Genomic DNA, 21,760 nt, shown 5'->3' on the forward strand with positions numbered 1-21,760 from the left:
GTTCATATTTAGTCGTTTTCAGCCAATTTTCTGAATTTTTGAAAATTTCAATTTTTGTGAAAATATCCACTAAATGAGGGAATAATATGTGTGAGGGTACCCTAGGAGAGTTCCAAATGTGTGTGGGTAGAATATATATCCCACGGGGGTAAAATTGAAAAAAGTTGAAAAAAAATTTTTTTTGGACTTAGTCATTTTTCCGGCGTTTATCAGACTTTCAGATAGGGGAAATGTCAGTGAGCATTCCGATTTCAGTTCCAGAGCGATTCGCCCGATGAATCCTTCATACTTAGTCGTTTTCAGCCAATTTTCAGAATTTTTGAAAATTTCACTTTTTTGTGAAAATATCCACTAAATGAGGGAATAATATGTGTGAGGGTACGCCAGGAGAGTTCCAAATGTGTGTGGGTAGAATATATATCCCACGGGGCTAAAATTGAAAAAAGTTTAAAAAAAATTTTTTTCGACTTAGTCATTTTTCCGGCGTTTATCAGACTTTCAGATAGGGGAAATGTCAGTGAGCGTTCCGATTTCAGTTCCAGAGCGATTCGACCGATGAGTCGTTCATATTTAGTCGTTTTCATCCAATTTTCTGAAGTTTGGAAATTTCACTTTTTTGTGAAAATATCCACTAAATGAGGGAATAATATGTGTGAGGGTACGCCAGGAGAGTTCCAAATGTGTGTGGGTAGAATATATATCCCACGGAGGTAAAATTGAAAAAAGTTGAAAAAAAATTTTTTTTGGACTTAGTCATTTTTCCGGCGTTTATCAGACTTTCAGATAGGGGAAATGTCAGTGAGCATTCCGATTTCAGTTCCAGAGCGATTCGCCCGATGAATCCTTCATACTTAGTCGTTTTCAGCCAATTTTCAGAATTTTTGAAAATTTCACTTTTTTGTGAAGATATCCACTAAATGAGGGAATAATATGTGTGAGGGTACGCCAGGAGAGTTCCAAATGTGTGTGGGTAGAATATATATCCCACGGGGGTAAAATTGAAAAAAGTTGAAAAAAATTTTTTTTTGGACTTAGTCATTTTTCCAGCGTTTATCAGACTTTCAGATAGGGGAAATGTCAGTGAGCATTCCGATTTCAGTTCCAGAGCGATTCGCCCGATGAATCCTTCATATTTAGTCGTTTTCAGCCAATTTTCAGAATTTTTGAAAATTTCACTTTTTTGTGAAAATATCCACTAAATGAGGGAATAATATGTGTGAGGGTACACCAGGAGAGTTCCAAATGTGTGTGGGTAGAATATATATCCCACGGGGGTAAAATTGAAAAAAGTTGAAAAAATTTTTTTTGGGGACTTAGTCATTTTTCCGGCGTTTATCAGACTTTCAGATAGGGGAAATGTCAGTGAGCGTTCCGATTTCAGTTCCAAAGCGATTCGCCCGAAGAATCCTTCATATTTAGTCGTTTTCAGCAAGTTTCTGAATTTTTGAAAATTTCACTTTTTTGTGAAAATATCCACTAAATGAGGGAATAATATGTGTGAGGGTACGCCAGGAGAGTTCCAAATGTGTGTGGGTAGAATATATATCCCACGGGGGTAAAATTGAAAAAAGTTGAAAAAAAATTTTTTTGGACTTAGTTTTCCGGTGTTTATCAGTCTTTCAGATAGGGGAAATGTCAGTGAGCGTTCCGATTTCAGTTCCAGAGCGATTCGCCCGATGAATCCTTCATATTTAGTCGTTTTCAGCAAGTTTCTGAATTTTTGAAAATTTCACTTTTTTGTGAAAATATCCACTAAATGAGGGAATAATATGTGTGAGGGTACGCCAGGAGAGTTCCAAATGTGTGTGGGTAGAATATATACCCCACGGAGGTAAAATTGAAACAAGTTGAAAAAAAATTTTTTTTGGACTTAGTCATTTTTCCGGCGTTTATCAGACTTTCAGATAGGGGAAATGTCAGTGAGCATTCCGATTTCAGTTCCAGAGCGATTCGCCCGATGAATCCTTCATACTTAGTCGTTTTCAGCCAATTTTCAGAATTTTTGAAAATTTCACTTTTTTGTGAAAATATCCACTAAATGAGGGAATAATATGTGTGAGGGTACGCCAGGAGAGTTCCAAATGTGTGTGGGTAGAATATATATCCCACGGGGCTAAAATTGAAAAAAGTTTAAAAAAAATTTTTTTCGACTTAGTCATTTTTCCGGCGTTTATCAGACTTTCAGATAGGGGAAATGTCAGTGAGCGTTCCGATTTCAGTTCCAGAGCGATTCGACCGATGAGTCGTTCATATTTAGTCGTTTTCATCCAATTTTCTGAAGTTTGGAAATTTCACTTTTTTGTGAAAATATCCACTAAATGAGGGAATAATATGTGTGAGGGTACGCCAGGAGAGTTCCAAATGTGTGTGGGTAGAATATATATCCCACGGAGGTAAAATTGAAAAAAGTTGAAAAAAAATTTTTTTTGGACTTAGTCATTTTTCCGGCGTTTATCAGACTTTCAGATAGGGGAAATGTCAGTGAGCATTCCGATTTCAGTTCCAGAGCGATTCGCCCGATGAATCCTTCATACTTAGTCGTTTTCAGCCAATTTTCAGAATTTTTGAAAATTTCACTTTTTTGTGAAGATATCCACTAAATGAGGGAATAATATGTGTGAGGGTACGCCAGGAGAGTTCCAAATGTGTGTGGGTAGAATATATATCCCACGGGGGTAAAATTGAAAAAAGTTGAAAAAAATTTTTTTTTGGACTTAGTCATTTTTCCAGCGTTTATCAGACTTTCAGATAGGGGAAATGTCAGTGAGCATTCCGATTTCAGTTCCAGAGCGATTCGCCCGATGAATCCTTCATATTTAGTCGTTTTCAGCCAATTTTCAGAATTTTTGAAAATTTCACTTTTTTGTGAAAATATCCACTAAATGAGGGAATAATATGTGTGAGGGTACACCAGGAGAGTTCCAAATGTGTGTGGGTAGAATATATATCCCACGGGGGTAAAATTGAAAAAAGTTGAAAAAATTTTTTTTGGGGACTTAGTCATTTTTCCGGCGTTTATCAGACTTTCAGATAGGGGAAATGTCAGTGAGCGTTCCGATTTCAGTTCCAAAGCGATTCGCCCGAAGAATCCTTCATATTTAGTCGTTTTCAGCAAGTTTCTGAATTTTTGAAAATTTCACTTTTTTGTGAAAATATCCACTAAATGAGGGAATAATATGTGTGAGGGTACGCCAGGAGAGTTCCAAATGTGTGTGGGTAGAATATATATCCCACGGGGGTAAAATTGAAAAAAGTTGAAAAAAAATTTTTTTGGACTTAGTTTTCCGGTGTTTATCAGTCTTTCAGATAGGGGAAATGTCAGTGAGCGTTCCGATTTCAGTTCCAGAGCGATTCGCCCGATGAATCCTTCATATTTAGTCGTTTTCAGCAAGTTTCTGAATTTTTGAAAATTTCACTTTTTTGTGAAAATATCCACTAAATGAGGGAATAATATGTGTGAGGGTACGCCAGGAGAGTTCCAAATGTGTGTGGGTAGAATATATACCCCACGGAGGTAAAATTGAAACAAGTTGAAAAAAAATTTTTTTTGGACTTAGTCATTTTTCCGGCGTTTATCAGACTTTCAGATAGGGGAAATGTCAGTGAGCGTTCCGATTTCAGTACCAGAGCGATTCACCCGATCAATCCTTCATATTTAGTCGTTTTCAGCCAATTTTCAGAATTTTTGAAAATTTCACTTTTTTGTGAAAATATCCACTAAATGAGGGAATAATATGTGTGAGGGTACGCTAGGAGAGTTCCAAATGTGTGTGGGTAGAATATATACCCCACGGAGGTAAAATTGAAACAAGTTGAAAAAAAATTTTTTTTGGACTTAGTCATTTTTCCGGCGTTTATCAGACTTTCAGATAGGGGAAATGTCAGTGAGCGTTCCGATTTCAGTTCCAGAGCGATTCGACCGATGAGTCGTTCATATTTAGTCGTTTTCAGCCAATTTTCTGAAGTTTGGAAATTTCACTTTTTTGTGAAAATATCCACTAAATGAGGGAATAATATGTGTGAGGGTACGCTAGGAGAGTTCCAAATGTGTGTGGGTAGAATATATATCCCACGGAAGTAAAATTGAAAAAAGTTGAAAAAAATTTTTTTTTGGACTTAGTCATTTTTCCAGCGTTTATCAGACTTTCAGATAGGGGAAATGTCAGTGAGCATTCCGATTTCAGTTCCAGAGCGATTCGCCCGATGAATCCTTCATATTTAGTCGTTTTCAGCCAATTTTCAGAATTTTTGAAAATGTCACTTTTTTGTGAAAATATCCACTAAATGAGGGAATAATATGTGTGAGGGTACACCAGGAGAGTTCCAAATGTGTGTGGGTAGAATATATATCCCACGGGGGTAAAATTGAAAAAAGTTGAAAAAAATTTTTTTTTGGACTTAGTCATTTTTCCGGCGTTTATCAGACTTTCAGATAGGGGAAATGTCAGTGAGCGTTCCGACTTCAGTTCCAGAGCGATTCGACCGATGAGTCGTTCATATTTAGTCGTTTTCAGCCAATTTTCTGAAGTTTGGAAATTTCACTTTTTTGTGAAAATATCCACTAAATGAGGGAATAATATGTGTGAGGGTACGCCAGGAGAGTTCCAAATGTGTGTGGGTAGAATATATATCCCACGGAGGTAAAATTGAAAAAAGTTGAAAAAAAATTTTTTTTGGACTTAGTCATTTTTCCGGCGTTTATCAGACTTTCAGATAGGGGAAATGTCAGTGAGCATTCCGATTTCAGTTCCAGAGCGATTCGCCCGATGAATCCTTCATACTTAGTCGTTTTCAGCCAATTTTCAGAATTTTTGAAAATTTCACTTTTTTGTGAAGATATCCACTAAATGAGGGAATAATATGTGTGAGAGTACGCCAGGAGAGTTCCAAATGTGTGTGGGTAGAATATATATCCCACGGGGGTAAAATTGAAAAAAGTTGAAAAAAATTTTTTTTTGGACTTAGTCATTTTTCCAGCGTTTATCAGACTTTCAGATAGGGGAAATGTCAGTGAGCGTTCCAATTTCAGTTCCAGAGCGATTTGACTGATGAGTCGTTCATATTTAGTCGTTTTCAGCCAATTTTCTGAATTTTTGAAAATTTCAATTTTTGTGAAAATATCCACTAAATGAGGGAATAATATGTGTGAGGGTACCCTAGGAGAGTTCCAAATGTGTGTGGGTAGAATATATATCCCACGGGGGTAAAATTGAAAAAAGTTGAAAAAAAATTTTTTTTGGACTTAGTCATTTTTCCGGCGTTTATCAGACTTTCAGATAGGGGAAATGTCAGTGAGCATTCCGATTTCAGTTCCAGAGCGATTCGCCCGATGAATCCTTCATACTTAGTCGTTTTCAGCCAATTTTCAGAATTTTTGAAAATTTCACTTTTTTGTGAAAATATCCACTAAATGAGGGAATAATATGTGTGAGGGTACGCCAGGAGAGTTCCAAATGTGTGTGGGTAGAATATATATCCCACGGGGCTAAAATTGAAAAAAGTTTAAAAAAAATTTTTTTCGACTTAGTCATTTTTCCGGCGTTTATCAGACTTTCAGATAGGGGAAATGTCAGTGAGCGTTCCGATTTCAGTTCCAGAGCGATTCGACCGATGAGTCGTTCATATTTAGTCGTTTTCATCCAATTTTCTGAAGTTTGGAAATTTCACTTTTTTGTGAAAATATCCACTAAATGAGGGAATAATATGTGTGAGGGTACGCCAGGAGAGTTCCAAATGTGTGTGGGTAGAATATATATCCCACGGAGGTAAAATTGAAAAAAGTTGAAAAAAAATTTTTTTTGGACTTAGTCATTTTTCCGGCGTTTATCAGACTTTCAGATAGGGGAAATGTCAGTGAGCATTCCGATTTCAGTTCCAGAGCGATTCGCCCGATGAATCCTTCATACTTAGTCGTTTTCAGCCAATTTTCAGAATTTTTGAAAATTTCACTTTTTTGTGAAGATATCCACTAAATGAGGGAATAATATGTGTGAGGGTATGCCAGGAGAGTTCCAAATGTGTGTGGGTAGAATATATATCCCACGGGGCTAAAATTGAAAAAAGTTTAAAAAAAATTTTTTTAGACTTAGTCATTTTTCCGGCGTTTATCAGACTTTCAGATAGGGGAAATGTCAGTGAGCGTTCCGATTTCAGTTCCAGAGCGATTCGACCGATGAGTCGTTCATATTTAGTCGTTTTCAGCCAATTTTCTGAAGTTTGGAAATTTCACTTTTTTGTGAAAATATCCACTAAATGAGGGAATAATATGTGTGAGGGTACGCCAGGAGAGTTCCAAATGTGTGTGGGTAGAATATATATCCCACGGAGGTAAAATTGAAAAAAGTTGAAAAAAAATTTTTTTTGGACTTAGTCATTTTTCCGGCGTTTATCAGACTTTCAGATAGGGGAAATGTCAGTGAGCATTCCGATTTCAGTTCCAGAGCGATTCGCCCGATGAATCCTTCATACTTAGTCGTTTTCAGCCAATTTTCAGAATTTTTGAAAATTTCACTTTTTTGTGAAGATATCCACTAAATGAGGGAATAATATGTGTGAGGGTACGCCAGGAGAGTTCCAAATGTGTGTGGGTAGAATATATATCCCACGGGGGTAAAATTGAAAAAAGTTGAAAAAAATTTTTTTGGGGACTTAGTCATTTTTCCGGCGTTTATCAGACTTTCAGATAGGGGAAATGTCAGTGAGCGTTCCGATTTCAGTTCCAGAGCGATTCGCCCGATGAATCCTTCATATTTAGTCGTTTTCAGCAAGTTTCTGAATTTTTGAAAATTTCACTTTTTTGTGAAAATATCCACTAAATGAGGGAATAATATGTGTGAGGGTACGCCAGGAGAGTTCCAAATGTGTGTGGGTAGAATATATATCCCACGGGGGTAAAATTGAAAAAAGTTGAAAAAAAATTTTTTTGGACTTAGTTTTCCTGTGTTTATCAGTCTTTCAGACAGGGGAAATGTCAGTGAGCTTTCCGATTTCAGTTCCAGAGCGATTCGCCCGATGAATCCTTCATATTTAGTCATTTTCAGCAATTTTCTGAATTTTTGAAAATTTCACTTTTTTGTGAAAATATCCACTAAATGAGGGAATAATATGTGTGAGGGTACGCCAGGAGAGTTCCAAATGTGTGTGGGTAGAATATATATCCCACGGAGGTAAAATTGAAAAAAGTTGAAAAAAAATTTTTTTTGGACTTAGTCATTTTTCCGGCGTTTATCAGACTTTCAGATAGGGGAAATGTCAGTGAACAATCCGATTTCAGTTCCAGAGCGATTCGCCCGATGAATCCTTCATATTTAGTCGTTTTCAGCCAATTTTCAGAATTTTTGAAAATTTCACTTTTTTGTGAAAATATCCACTAAATGAGGGAATAATATGTGTAAGGGTATGCCAGGAGAGTTCCAAATGTGTGTGGGTAGAATATATATCCCACGGAGGTAAAATTGAAAAAAGTTGAAAAAAATTTTTTTTTGGACTTAGTCATTTTTCCGGCGTTTATCAGACTTTCAGATAGGGGAAATGTCAGTGAGCGTTCCGATTTCAGTTCCAGAGCGATTCGACCAATGAGTCGTTCATATTTAGTCGTTTTCAGCCAATTTTCAGAATTTTTGAAAATTTCACTTTTTTGTGAAGATATCCACTAAATGAGGGAATAATATGTGTGAGGGTACGCCAGGAGAGTTCCAAATGTGTGTGGGTAGAATATATATCCCACGGGGGTAAAATTGAAAAAAGTTGAAAAAAATTTTTTTTTGGACTTAGTCATTTTTCCAGCGTTTATCAGACTTTCAGATAGGGGAAATGTCAGTGAGCATTCCGATTTCAGTTCCAGAGCGATTCGCCCGATGAATCCTTCATATTTAGTCGTTTTCAGCCAATTTTCAGAATTTTTGAAAATTTCACTTTTTTGTGAAAATATCCACTAAATGAGGGAATAATATGTGTGAGGGTACACCAGGAGAGTTCCAAATGTGTGTGGGTAGAATATATATCCCACGGGGGTAAAATTGAAAAAAGTTGAAAAAAATTTTTTTGGAGACTTAGTCATTTTTCCGGTGTTTATCAGACTTTCAGATAGGGGAAATGTCAGTGAGCGTTCCGATTTCAGTTCCAGAGCGATTCGCCCGATGAATCCTTCATATTTAGTCGTTTTCAGCAAGTTTCCGAATTTTTGAAAATTTCACTTTTTTGTGAAAATATCCACTAAATGAGGGAATAATATGTGTGAGGGTACGCCAGGAGAGTTCCAAATGTGTGTGGGTAGAATATATATCCCACGGGGGTAAAATTGAAAAAAGTTGAAAAAAAATTTTTTTGGACTTAGTTTTCCGGCGTTTATCAGTCTTTCAGATAGGGGAAATGTCAGTGAGCGTTCCGATTTCAGTTCCAGAGCGATTCGTCCGACGAATCCTTCATATTTAGTCGTTTTCAGCAAGTTTCTGAATTTTTGAAAATTTCACTTTTTTGTGAAAATATCCACTAAATGAGGGAATAATATGTGTGAGGGTACGCCAGGAGAGTTCCAAATGTGTGTGGGTAGAATATATATCCCACGGAGGTAAAATTGAAAAAAGTTGAAAAAAAATTTTTTTTGGACTTAGTCATTTTTCCGGCGTTTATCAGACTTTCAGATAGGGGAAATGTCAGTGAGCGTTCCGATTTCAGTTCCAGAGCGATTCGACCGATGAGTCGTTCATATTTAGTCGTTTTCAGCCAATTTTCTGAAGTTTGGAAATTTCACTTTTTTGTGAAAATATCCACTAAATGAGGGAATAATATGTGTGAGGGTACGCCAGGAGAGTTCCAAATGTGTGTGGGTAGAATATATATCCCACGGGGGTAAAATTGAAAAAAGTTGAAAAAAAATTTTTTTGGACTTAGTTTTCCGGTGTTTATCAGTCTTTCAGATAGGGGAAATGTCAGTGAGCTTTCCGATTTCAGTTCCAGAGCGATTCGCCCGATGAATCCTTCATATTTAGTCATTTTCAGCAATTTTCTGAATTTTTGAAAATTTCACTTTTTTGTGAAAATATCCACTAAATGAGGGAATAATATGTGTGAGGGTACGCCAGGAGAGTTCCAAATGTGTGTGGGTAGAATATATATCCCACGGAGGTAAAATTGAAAAAAGTTGAAAAAAAATTTTTTTTGGACTTAGTCATTTTTCCGGCGTTTATCAGACTTTCAGATAGGGGAAATGTCAGTGAACAATCCGATTTCAGTTCCAGAGCGATTCGCCCGATGAATCCTTCATATTTAGTCGTTTTCAGCCAATTTTCAGAATTTTTTGAAAATTTCACTTTTTTGTGAAAATATCCACTAAATGAGGGAATAATATGTGTAAGGGTATGCCAGGAGAGTTCCAAATGTGTGTGGGTAGAATATATATCCCACGGAGGTAAAATTGAAAAAAGTTGAAAAAAATTTTTTTTTGGACTTAGTCATTTTTCCGGCGTTTATCAGACTTTCAGATAGGGGAAATGTCAGTGAGCGTTCCGATTTCAGTTCCAGATCGATTCGACCAATGAGTCGTTCATATTTAGTCGTTTTCAGCCAATTTTCAGAATTTTTGAAAATTTCACTTTTTTGTGAAGATATCCACTAAATGAGGGAATAATATGTGTGAGGGTACGCCAGGAGAGTTCCAAATGTGTGTGGGTAGAATATATATCCCACGGGGGTAAAATTGAAAAAAGTTGAAAAAAATTTTTTTGGAGACTTAGTCATTTTTCCGGCGTTTATCAGACTTTCAGATAGGGGAAATGTCAGTGAGCGTTCCGATTTCAGTTCCAGAGCGATTCGACCGATGAGTCGTTCATATTTAGTCGTTTTCAGCCAATTTTCTGAAGTTTGGAAATTTCACTTTTTTGTGAAAATATCCACTAAATGAGGGAATAATATGTGTGAGGGTACGCCAGGAGAGTTCCAAATGTGTGTGGGTAGAATATATATCCCACGGGGGTAAAATTGAAAAAAGTTGAAAAAAAATTTTTTTGGACTTAGTTTTCCGGTGTTTATCAGTCTTTCAGATAGGGGAAATGTCAGTGAGCTTTCCGATTTCAGTTCCAGAGCGATTCGCCCGATGAATCCTTCATATTTAGTCATTTTCAGCAATTTTCTGAATTTTTGAAAATTTCACTTTTTTGTGAAAATATCCACTAAATGAGGGAATAATATGTGTGAGGGTACGCCAGGAGAGTTCCAAATGTGTGTGGGTAGAATATATATCCCACGGAGGTAAAATTGAAAAAAGTTGAAAAAAAATTTTTTTTGGACTTAGTCATTTTTCCGGCGTTTATCAGACTTTCAGATAGGGGAAATGTCAGTGAACAATCCGATTTCAGTTCCAGAGCGATTCGCCCGATGAATCCTTCATATTTAGTCGTTTTCAGCCAATTTTCAGAATTTTTTGAAAATTTCACTTTTTTGTGAAAATATCCACTAAATGAGGGAATAATATGTGTAAGGGTATGCCAGGAGAGTTCCAAATGTGTGTGGGTAGAATATATATCCCACGGAGGTAAAATTGAAAAAAGTTGAAAAAAATTTTTTTTTGGACTTAGTCATTTTTCCGGCGTTTATCAGACTTTCAGATAGGGGAAATGTCAGTGAGCGTTCCGATTTCAGTTCCAGATCGATTCGACCAATGAGTCGTTCATATTTAGTCGTTTTCAGCCAATTTTCAGAATTTTTGAAAATTTCACTTTTTTGTGAAGATATCCACTAAATGAGGGAATAATATGTGTGAGGGTACGCCAGGAGAGTTCCAAATGTGTGTGGGTAGAATATATATCCCACGGGGGTAAAATTGAAAAAAGTTGAAAAAAATTTTTTTGGAGACTTAGTCATTTTTCCGGCGTTTATCAGACTTTCAGATAGGGGAAATGTCAGTGAGCGTTCCGATTTCAGTTCCAGAGCGATTCGCCCGATGAATCCTTCATATTTAGTCGTTTTCAGCAAGTTTCCGAATTTTTAAAAATTTCACTTTTTTGTGAAAATATCCACTAAATGAGGGAATAATATGTGTGAGGGTACGCCAGGAGAGTTCCAAATGTGTGTGGGTAGAATATACATCCCACGGGGGTAAAATTGAAAAAAGTTGAAAAAAAATTTTTTTTGGACTTAGTCATTTTTCCGGCGTTTATCAGACTTTCAGATAGGGGAAATGTCAGTGAGCATTCCGATTTCATTTCCAGAGCGGTTTGACTGATGAGTCGTTCATATTTAGTCGTTTTCAGCCAATTTTCTGAATTTTTGAAAATTTCAATTTTTGTGAAAATATCCACTAAATGAGGGAATAATATGTGTGAGGGTACCCCAGGAGAGTTCCAAATGTGTATGGGTAGAATATATATCCCACGGGGGTAAAATTGAAAAAAGTTGAAAAAAATTTTTTTTTGGACTTAGTCATTTTTCCGGCGTTTATCAGACTTTCAGATAGGGGAAATGTCAGTGAGCGTTCCAATTTCAGTTCCAGAGCGATTTGACTGATGAGTCGTTCATATTTAGTCGTTTTCAGCCAATTTTCTGAATTTTTGAAAATTTCAATTTTTGTGAAAATATCCACTAACTGAGGGAATAATATGTGTGAGGGTACCCCAGGAGAGTTCCAAATGTGTGTGGGTAGAATATATATCCCACGGGGGTAAAATTGAAAAAAGTTGAAAAAAATATTTTTTTGGACTTAGTTTTCCGGCGTTTATCAGTCTTTCAGATAGGGGAAATGTCAGTGAGCGTTCCGATTTCAGTTCCAGAGCGATTCGCCCGATGAATCCTTCATATTTAGTCGTTTTCAGCAAGTTTCTGAATTTTTGAAAATTTCACTTTTTTGTGAAAATATCCACTAAATGAGGGAATAATATGTGTGAGGGTACGCCAGGAGAGTTCCAAATGTGTGTGGGTAGAATATATATCCCACGGAGGTAAAATTGAAAAAAGTTGAAAAAAATTTTTTTTTGGACTTAGTCATTTTTCCGGCGTTTATCAGACTTTCAGATAGGGGAAATGTCAGTGAGCGTTCCGATTTCAGTTCCAGAGCGATTCGACCAATGAGTCGTTCATATTTAGTCGTTTTCAGCCAATTTTCAGAATTTTTGAAAATTTCACTTTTTTGTGAAGATATCCACTAAATGAGGGAATAATATGTGTGAGGGTACGCCAGGAGAGTTCCAAATGTGTGTGGGTAGAATATATATCCCACGGAGGTAAAATTGAAAAAAGTTGAAAAAAAATTTTTTTTGGACTTAGTCATTTTTCCGGCGTTTATCAGACTTTCAGATAGGGGAAATGTCAGTGAGCATTCCGATTTCATTTCCAGAGCGGTTTGACTGATGAGTCGTTCATATTTAGTCGTTTTCAGCCAATTTTCTGAATTTTTGAAAATTTCAATTTTTGTGAAAATATCCACTAAATGAGGGAATAATATGTGTGAGGGTACCCCAGGAGAGTTCCAAATGTGTATGGGTAGAATATATATCCCACGGGGGTAAAATTGAAAAAAGTTGAAAAAAATTTTTTTTTGGACTTAGTCATTTTTCCGGCGTTTATCAGACTTTCAGATAGGGGAAATGTCAGTGAGCGTTCCAATTTCAGTTCCAGAGCGATTTGACTGATGAGTCGTTCATATTTAGTCGTTTTCAGCCAATTTTCTGAATTTTTGAAAATTTCAATTTTTGTGAAAATATCCACTAACTGAGGGAATAATATGTGTGAGGGTACCCCAGGAGAGTTCCAAATGTGTGTGGGTAGAATATATATCCCACGGGGGTAAAATTGAAAAAAGTTGAAAAAAATATTTTTTTGGACTTAGTTTTCCGGCGTTTATCAGTCTTTCAGATAGGGGAAATGTCAGTGAGCGTTCCGATTTCAGTTCCAGAGCGATTCGCCCGATGAATCCTTCATATTTAGTCGTTTTCAGCAAGTTTCTGAATTTTTGAAAATTTCACTTTTTTGTGAAAATATCCACTAAATGAGGGAATAATATGTGTGAGGGTACGCCAGGAGAGTTCCAAATGTGTGTGGGTAGAATATATATCCCACGGAGGTAAAATTGAAAAAAGTTGAAAAAAATTTTTTTTTGGACTTAGTCATTTTTCCGGCGTTTATCAGACTTTCAGATAGGGGAAATGTCAGTGAGCGTTCCGATTTCAGTTCCAGAGCGATTCGACCGATGAGTCGTTCATATTTAGTCGTTTTCAGCCAATTTTCAGAATTTTTGAAAATTTCACTTTTTTGTGAAGATATCCACTAAATGAGGGAATAATATGTATGAGGGTACGCCAGGAGAGTTCCAAATGTGTGTGGGTAGAATATATATCCCACGGGGGTAAAATTGAAAAAAGTTGAAAAAAATTTTTTTTTGGACTTAGTCATTTTTCCGGCGTTTATCAGACTTTCAGATAGGGTAAATGTCAGTGAGCATTCCGATTTCAGTTCCAGAGCGATTCGCCCGATGAATCCTTCATATTTAGTTGTTTTCAGCCAATTTTCAGAATTTTTGAAAATTTCTCTTTTTTGTGAAAATATCCACTAAATGAGGGAATAATATGTGTGAGGGTACACCAGGAGAGTTCCAAATGTGTGTGGGTAGAATATATATCCCACGGGGGTAAAATTGAAAAAAGTTGAAAAAAATTTTTTTGGGGACTTAGTCATTTTTCCGGCGTTTATCAGACTTTCAGATAGGGGAAATGTCAGTGAGCGTTCCGATTTCAGTTCCAGAGCGATTCGCCCGATGAATCCTTCATATTTAGTCGTTTTCAGCAAGTTTCCGAATTTTTGAAAATTTCACTTTTTTGTGAAAATATCCACTAAATGAGGGAATAATATGTGTGAGGGTACGCCAGGAGAGTTCCAAATGTGTGTGGGTAGAATATATATCCCACGGAGGTAAAATTGAAAAAAGTTGAAAAAAAATTTTTTTTGGACTTAGTCATTTTTCCGGCGTTTATCAGACTTTCAGATAGGGGAAATGTCAGTGAGCGTTCCGATTTCAGTTCCAGAGCGATTCGACCGATGAGTCGTTCATATTTAGTCGTTTTCAGCCAATTTTCTGAAGTTTGGAAATTTCACTTTTTTGTGAAAATATCCACTAAATGAGGGAATAATATGTGTGAGGGTACGCTAGGAGAGTTCCAAATGTGTGTGGGTAGAATATATATCCCACGGAGGTAAAATTGAAAAAAGTTGAAAAAAAATTTTTTTTGGACTTAGTCATTTTTCCGGCGTTTATCAGACTTTCAGATAGGGGAAATGTCAGTGAGCATTCCGATTTCAGTTCCAGAGCGATTCGCCCGATGAATCCTTCATACTTAGTCGTTTTCAGCCAATTTTCAGAATTTTTGAAAATTTCACTTTTTTGTGAAGATATCCACTAAATGAGGGAATAATATGTGTGAGGGTACGCCAGGAGAGTTCCAAATGTGTGTGGGTAGAATATATATCCCACGGGGGTAAAATTGAAAAAAGTTGAAAAAAATTTTTTTGGGGACTTAGTCATTTTTCCGGCGTTTATCAGACTTTCAGATAGGGGAAATGTCAGTGAACAATCCGATTTCAGTTCCAGAGCGATTCGCCCGATGAATCCTTCATATTTAGTCGTTTTCAGCAATTTTCTGAATTTTTGAAAATTTCACTTTTTTGTGAAAATATCCACTAAATGAGGGAATAATATGTGTGAGGGTACGCCAGGAGAGTTCCAAATGTGTGTGGGTAGAATATATATCCCACGGGGGTAAAATTGAAAAAAGTTGAAAAAAAATTTTTTTTGGACTTAGTCATTTTTCCGGCGTTTATCAGACTTTCAGATAGGGGAAATGTCAGTGAGCATTCCGATTTCATTTCCAGAGCGGTTTGACTGATGAGTCGTTCATATTTAGTCGTTTTCAGCCAATTTTCTGAATTTTTGAAAATTTCAATTTTTGTGAAAATATCCACTAAATGAGGGAATAATATGTGTGAGGGTACCCCAGGAGAGTTCCAAATGTGTGTGGGTAGAATATATATCCCACGGGGGTAAAATTGAAAAAAGTTGAAAAAAATTTTTTTTTGGACTTAGTCATTTTTCCGGCGTTTATCAGACTTTCAGATAGGGGAAATGTCAGTGAGCGTTCCAATTTCAGTTCCAGAGCGATTTGACTGATGAGTCGTTCATATTTAGTCGTTTTCAGCCAATTTTCTGAATTTTTGAAAATTTCAATTTTTGTGAAAATATCCACTAAATGAGGGAATAATATGTGTGAGGGTACCCCAGGAGAGTTCCAAATGTGTGTGGGTAGAATATATATCCCACGGGGGTAAAATTGAAAAAAGTTGAAAAAAATATTTTTTTGGACTTAGTTTTCCGGCGTTTATCAGTCTTTCAGATAGGGGAAATGTCAGTGAGCGTTCCGATTTCAGTTCCAGAGCGATTCGCCCGATGAATCCTTCATATTTAGTCGTTTTCAGCAAGTTTCTGAATTTTTGAAAATTTCACTTTTTTGTGAAAATATCCACTAAATGAGGGAATAATATGTGTGAGGGTACGCCAGGAGAGTTCCAAATGTGTGTGGGTAGAATATATATCCCACGGAGGTAAAATTGAAAAAAGTTGAAAAAAAATTTTTTTTGGACTTAGTCATTTTTCCGGCGTTTATCAGACTTTCAGATAGGGGAAATGTCAGTGAGCGTTCCGATTTCAGTTCCAGAGCGATTCGACCGATGAGTCGTTCATATTTAGTCGTTTTCAGCCAATTTTCTGAAGTTTGGAAATTTCACTTTTTTGTGAAAATATCCACTAAATAAGGGAATAATATGTGTGAGGGTACGCTAGGAGAGTTCCAAATGTGTGTGGGTAGAATATATATCCCACGGAGGTAAAATTGAAAAAAGTTGAAAAAAAATTTTTTTTGGACTTAGTCATTTTTCCGGCGTTTATCAGACTTTCAGATAGGGGAAATGTCAGTGAGCATTCCGATTTCAGTTCCAGAGCGATTCGCCCGATGAATCCTTCATACTTAGTCGTTTTCAGCCAATTTTCAGAATTTTTGAAAATTTCACTTTTTTGTGAAGATATCCACTAAATGAGGGAATAATATGTGTGAGGGTACGCCAGGAGAGTTCCAAATGTGTGTGGGTAGAATATATATCCCACGGGGGTAAAATTGAAAAAAGTTGAAAAAAATTTTTTTTTGGACTTAGTCATTTTTCCGGCGTTTATCAGACTTTCAGATAGGGGAAATGTCAGTGAGCGTTCCGATTTCAGTTCCAGAGCGATTCGCCCGATGAATCCTTCATATTTAGTCGTTTTCAGCAAGTTTCTGAATTTTTGAAAATGTCACTTTTTTGTGAAAATATCCACTAAATGAGGGAATAATATGTGTGAGGGTACGCCAGGAGAGTTCCAAATGTGTGTGGGTAGAATATATATCCCACGGGGGTAAAATTGAAAAAAGTTGAAAAAAATTTTTTTTTGGACTTAGTCATTTTTCCAGCGTTTATCAGACTTTCAGATAGGGGAAATGTCAGTGAACAATCCGATTTCAGTTCCAGAGCGATTCGCCCGATGAATCCTTCATATTTAGTCGTTTTCAGCAATTTTCTGAATTTTTGAAAATTTCACTTTTTTGTGAAAATATCCACTAAATGAGGGAATAATATGTGTGAGGGTACGCCAGGAGAGTTCCAAATGTGTGTGGGTAGAATATATATCCCACGGGGGTAAAATTGAAAAAAGTTGAAAAAAAATTTTTTTTGGACTTAGTCATTTTTCCGGCGTTTATCAGACTTTCAGATAGGGGAAATGTCAGTGAGCATTCCGATTTCATTTCCAGAGCGGTTTGACTGATGAGTCGTTCATATTTAGTCGTTTTCAGCCAATTTTCTGAATTTTTGAAAATTTCAATTTTTGTGAAAATATCCACTAAATGAGGGAATAATATGTGTGAGGGTACCCCAGGAGAGTTCCAAATGTGTGTGGGTAGAATATATATCCCACGGGGGTAAAATTGAAAAAAGTTGAAAAAAATTTTTTTTTGGACTTAGTCATTTTTCCGGCGTTTATCAGACTTTCAGATAGGGGAAATGTCAGTGAGCGTTCCAATTTCAGTTCCAGAGCGATTTGACTGATGAGTCGTTCATATTTAGTCGTTTTCAGCCAATTTTCTGAATTTTTGAAAATTTCAATTTTTGTGAAAATATCCACTAAATGAGGGAATAATATGTGTGAGGGTACCCCAGGAGAGTTCCAAATGTGTGTGGGTAGAATATATATCCCACGGGGGTAAAATTGAAAAAAGTTGAAAAAAATATTTTTTTGGACTTAGTTTTCCGGCGTTTATCAGTCTTTCAGATAGGGGAAATGTCAGTGAGCGTTCCGATTTCAGTTCCAGAGCGATTCGCCCGATGAATCCTTCATATTTAGTCGTTTTCAGCAAGTTTCTGAATTTTTGAAAATTTCACTTTTTTGTGAAAATATCCACTAAATGAGGGAATAATATGTGTGAGGGTACGCCAGGAGAGTTCCAAATGTGTGTGGGTAGAATATATATCCCACGGAGGTAAAATTGAAAAAAGTTGAAAAAAAATTTTTTTTGGACTTAGTCATTTTTCCGGCGTTTATCAGACTTTCAGATAGGGGAAATGTCAGTGAGCGTTCCGATTTCAGTTCCAGAGCGATTCGACCGATGAGTCGTTCATATTTAGTCGTTTTCAGCCAATTTTCTGAAGTTTGGAAATTTCACTTTTTTGTGAAAATATCCACTAAATAAGGGAATAATATGTGTGAGGGTACGCTAGGAGAGTTCCAAATGTGTGTGGGTAGAATATATATCCCACGGAGGTAAAATTGAAAAAAGTTGAAAAAAAATTTTTTTTGGACTTAGTCATTTTTCCGGCGTTTATCAGACTTTCAGATAGGGGAAATGTCAGTGAGCATTCCGATTTCAGTTCCAGAGCGATTCGCCCGATGAATCCTTCATACTTAGTCGTTTTCAGCCAATTTTCAGAATTTTTGAAAATTTCACTTTTTTGTGAAGATATCCACTAAATGAGGGAATAATATGTGTGAGGGTACGCCAGGAGAGTTCCAAATGTGTGTGGGTAGAATATATATCCCACGGGGGTAAAATTGAAAAAAGTTGAAAAAAATTTTTTTTTGGACTTAGTCATTTTTCCGGCGTTTATCAGACTTTCAGATAGGGGAAATGTCAGTGAGCGTTCCGATTTCAGTTCCAGAGCGATTCGCCCGATGAATCCTTCATATTTAGTCGTTTTCAGCAAGTTTCTGAATTTTTGAAAATGTCACTTTTTTGTGAAAATATCCACTAAATGAGGGAATAATATGTGTGAGGGTACGCCAGGAGAGTTCCAAATGTGTGTGGGTAGAATATATATCCCACGGGGGTAAAATTGAAAAAAGTTGAAAAAAATTTTTTTTTGGACTTAGTCATTTTTCCAGCGTTTATCAGACTTTCAGATAGGGGAAATGTCAGTGAACAATCCGATTTCAGTTCCAGAGCGATTCGCCCGATGAATCCTTCATATTTAGTCGTTTTCAGCCAATTTTCAGAATTTTTGAAAATTTCACTTTTTTGTGAAAATATCCACTAAATGAGGGAATAAAATGTGTAAGGGTATGCCAGGAGAGTTCCAAATGTGTGTGGGTAGAATATATATCCCACGGAGGTAAAATTGAAAAAAGTTGAAAAAAATTTTTTTTTGGACTTAGTCATTTTACCGGCGTTTATCAGACTTTCAGATAGGGGAAATGTCAGTGAGCATTCCAATTTCAGTTCCAGAGCGATTCGCACGATGAATCCTTCATATTTAGTCGTTTTCAGCAATTTTCTGAATTTTTGAAAATTTCACTTTTTTGTGAAAATATCCACTAAATGAGGGAATAATATGTGTGAGGGTACGCCAGGAGAGTTCCAAATGTGTGTGGGTAGAATATATATCCCACGGGGGTAAAATTGAAAAAAGTTGAAAAAAAATTTTTTTTGGACTTAGTCATTTTTCCGGCGTTTATCAGACTTTCAGATAGGGGAAATGTCAGTGAGCATTCCGACTTAATTTCCAGAGCGATTCGACCGATGAGTCATTCATATTTAGTCGTTTTCAGCCAATTTTCAGAATTTTTGAAAATTTCACTTTTTTGTGAAAATATCCACTAAATGAGGGAATAATATGTGTGAGGGTACGCCAGGAGAGTTCCAAATGTGTGTGGGTAGAATATATATCCCACGGGGGTAAAATTGAAAAAAGTTGAAAAAAATTTTTTTTTGGACTTAGTCATTTTTCCAGCGTTTATCAGACTTTCAGATAGGGGAAATGTCAGTGAGCATTCCGATTTCAGTTCCAGAGCGATTCGCCCGATGAATCCTTCATATTTAGTCGTTTTCAGCTAATTTTCAGAATTTTTGAAAATTTCACTTTTTTGTGAAAATATCCACTAAATGAGGGAATAATATGTGTGAGGGTACGCCAGGAGAGTTCCAAATGTGTGTGGGTAGAATATATATCCCACGGGGGTAAAATTGAAAAAAGTTGAAAAAAATTTTTTTGGGGACTTAGTCATTTTTCCGGCGTTTATCAGACTTTCAGATAGGGGAAATGTCAGTGAGCGTTCCGATTTCAGTTCCAGAGCGATTCGCCCGATGAATCCTTCATATTTAGTCGTTTTCAGCAAGTTTCTGAATTTTTGAAAATTTCACTTTTTTGTGAAAATATCCACTAAATGAGGGAATAATATGTGTGAGGGTACGCCAGGAGAGTTCCAAATGTGTGTGGGTAGAATATATATCCCACGGGGGTAAAATTGAAAAAAGTTGAAAAAAAATTTTTTTGGACTTAGTTTTCCGGTGTTTATCAGTCTTTCAGATAGGGGAAATGTCAGTGAGCTTTCCGATTTCAGTTCCAGAGCGATTCGCCCGATGAATCCTTCATATTTAGTCATTTTCAGCAATTTTCTGAATTTTTGAAAATTTCACTTTTTTGTGAAAATATCCACTAAATGAGGGAATAATATGTGTGAGGGTACGCCAGGAGAGTTCCAAATGTGTGTGGGTAGAATATATATCCCACGGAGGTAAAATTGAAAAAAGTTGAAAAAAAATTTTTTTTGGACTTAGTCATTTTTCCGGCGTTTATCAGACTTTCAGATAGGGGAAATGTCAGTGAACAATCCGATTTCAGTTCCAGAGTGATTCGCCCGATGAATCCTTCATATTTAGTCGTTTTCAGCCAATTTTCAGAATTTTTGAAAATTTCACTTTTTTGTGAAAATATCCACTAAATGAGGGAATAATATGTGTAAGGGTATGCCAGGAGAGTTCCAAATGTGTGTGGGTAGAATATATATCCCACGGAGGTAAAATTGAAAAAAGTTGAAAAAAATTTTTTTTTGGACTTAGTCATTTTTCCGGCGTTTATCAGACTTTCAGATAGGGGAAATGTCAGTGAGCGTTCCGATTTCAGTTCCAGAGCGATTCGACCGATGAATCCTTCATATTTAGTTGTTTTCAGCCAATTTTCAGAATTTTTGAAAATTTCTCTTTTTTGTGAAAATATCCACTAAATGAGGGAATAATATGTGTGAGGGTACACCAGGAGAGTTCCAAATGTGTGTGGGTAGAAAATATATCCCACGGGGGTAAAATTGAAAAAAGTTGAAAAAAATTTTTTTGGGGACTTAGTCAATTTTCCGGCGTTTATCAGACTTTCAGATAGGGGAAATGTCAGTGAGCGTTCCGATTTCAGTTCCAGAGCGATTCGCCCGATGAATCCTTCATATTTAGTCGTTTTCAGCAAGTTTCCGAATTTTTGAAAATTTCACTTTTTTGTGAAAATATCCACTAAATGAGGGAATAATATGTGTGAGGGTACGCCAGGAGAGTTCCAAATGTGTGTGGGTAGAATATATATCCCACGGGGGTAAAATTGAAAAAAGTTGAAAAAAAATTTTTTTGGACTCAGTTTTCCGGCGTTTATCAGTCTTTCAGATAGGGGAAATGTCAGTGAGCGTTCCGATTTCAGTTCCAGAGCGATTCGCCCGATGAATCCTTCATATTTAGTCGTTTTCAGCAAGTTTCTGAATTTTTGAAAATTTCACTTTTTTGTGAAAATATCCACTAAATGAGGGAATAATATGTGTGAGGGTACGCCAGGAGAGTTCCAAATGTGTGTGGGTAGAATATATATCCCACGGAGGTAAAATTGAAAAAAGTTGAAAAAAAATTTTTTTTGGACTTAGTCATTTTTCCGGCGTTTATCAGACTTTCAGATAGGGGAAATGTCAGTGAGCGTTCCGATTTCAGTTCCAGAGCGATTCGACCAATGAGTCGTTCATATTTAGTCGTTTTCAGCCAATTTTCTGAATTTTTGAAAATTTCCATTTTTGTGAAAATATCCACTAAATGAGGGAATAATATGTGTGAGGGTACGCCAGGAGAGTTCCAAATGTGTGTGGGTAGAATATATATCCCACGGGGGTAAAATTGAAAAAAGTTGAAAAAAATTTTTTTGGGGACTTAGTCATTTTTCCGGCGTTTATCAGACTTTCAGATAGGGGAAATGTCAGTGAGCGTTCCGATTTCAGTTCCAGAGCGATTCGCCCGATGAATCCTTCATATTTAGTCGTTTTCAGCAAGTTTCTGAATTTTTGAAAATTTCACTTTTTTGTGAAAATATCCACTAAATGAGGGAATAATATGTGTGAGGGTACGCCAGGAGAGTTCCAAATGTGTGTGGGTAGAATATATATCCCACGGGGGTA

The sequence above is a fragment of the Phyllobates terribilis genome, unplaced genomic scaffold (assembly GCF_046119375.1).
Source record: "Phyllobates terribilis strain yellow unplaced genomic scaffold, ASM4611937v1 Scaffold_8__6_contigs__length_399053987, whole genome shotgun sequence".
In the NCBI taxonomy this organism is placed as follows: Eukaryota; Metazoa; Chordata; class Amphibia; order Anura; family Dendrobatidae; genus Phyllobates; species Phyllobates terribilis.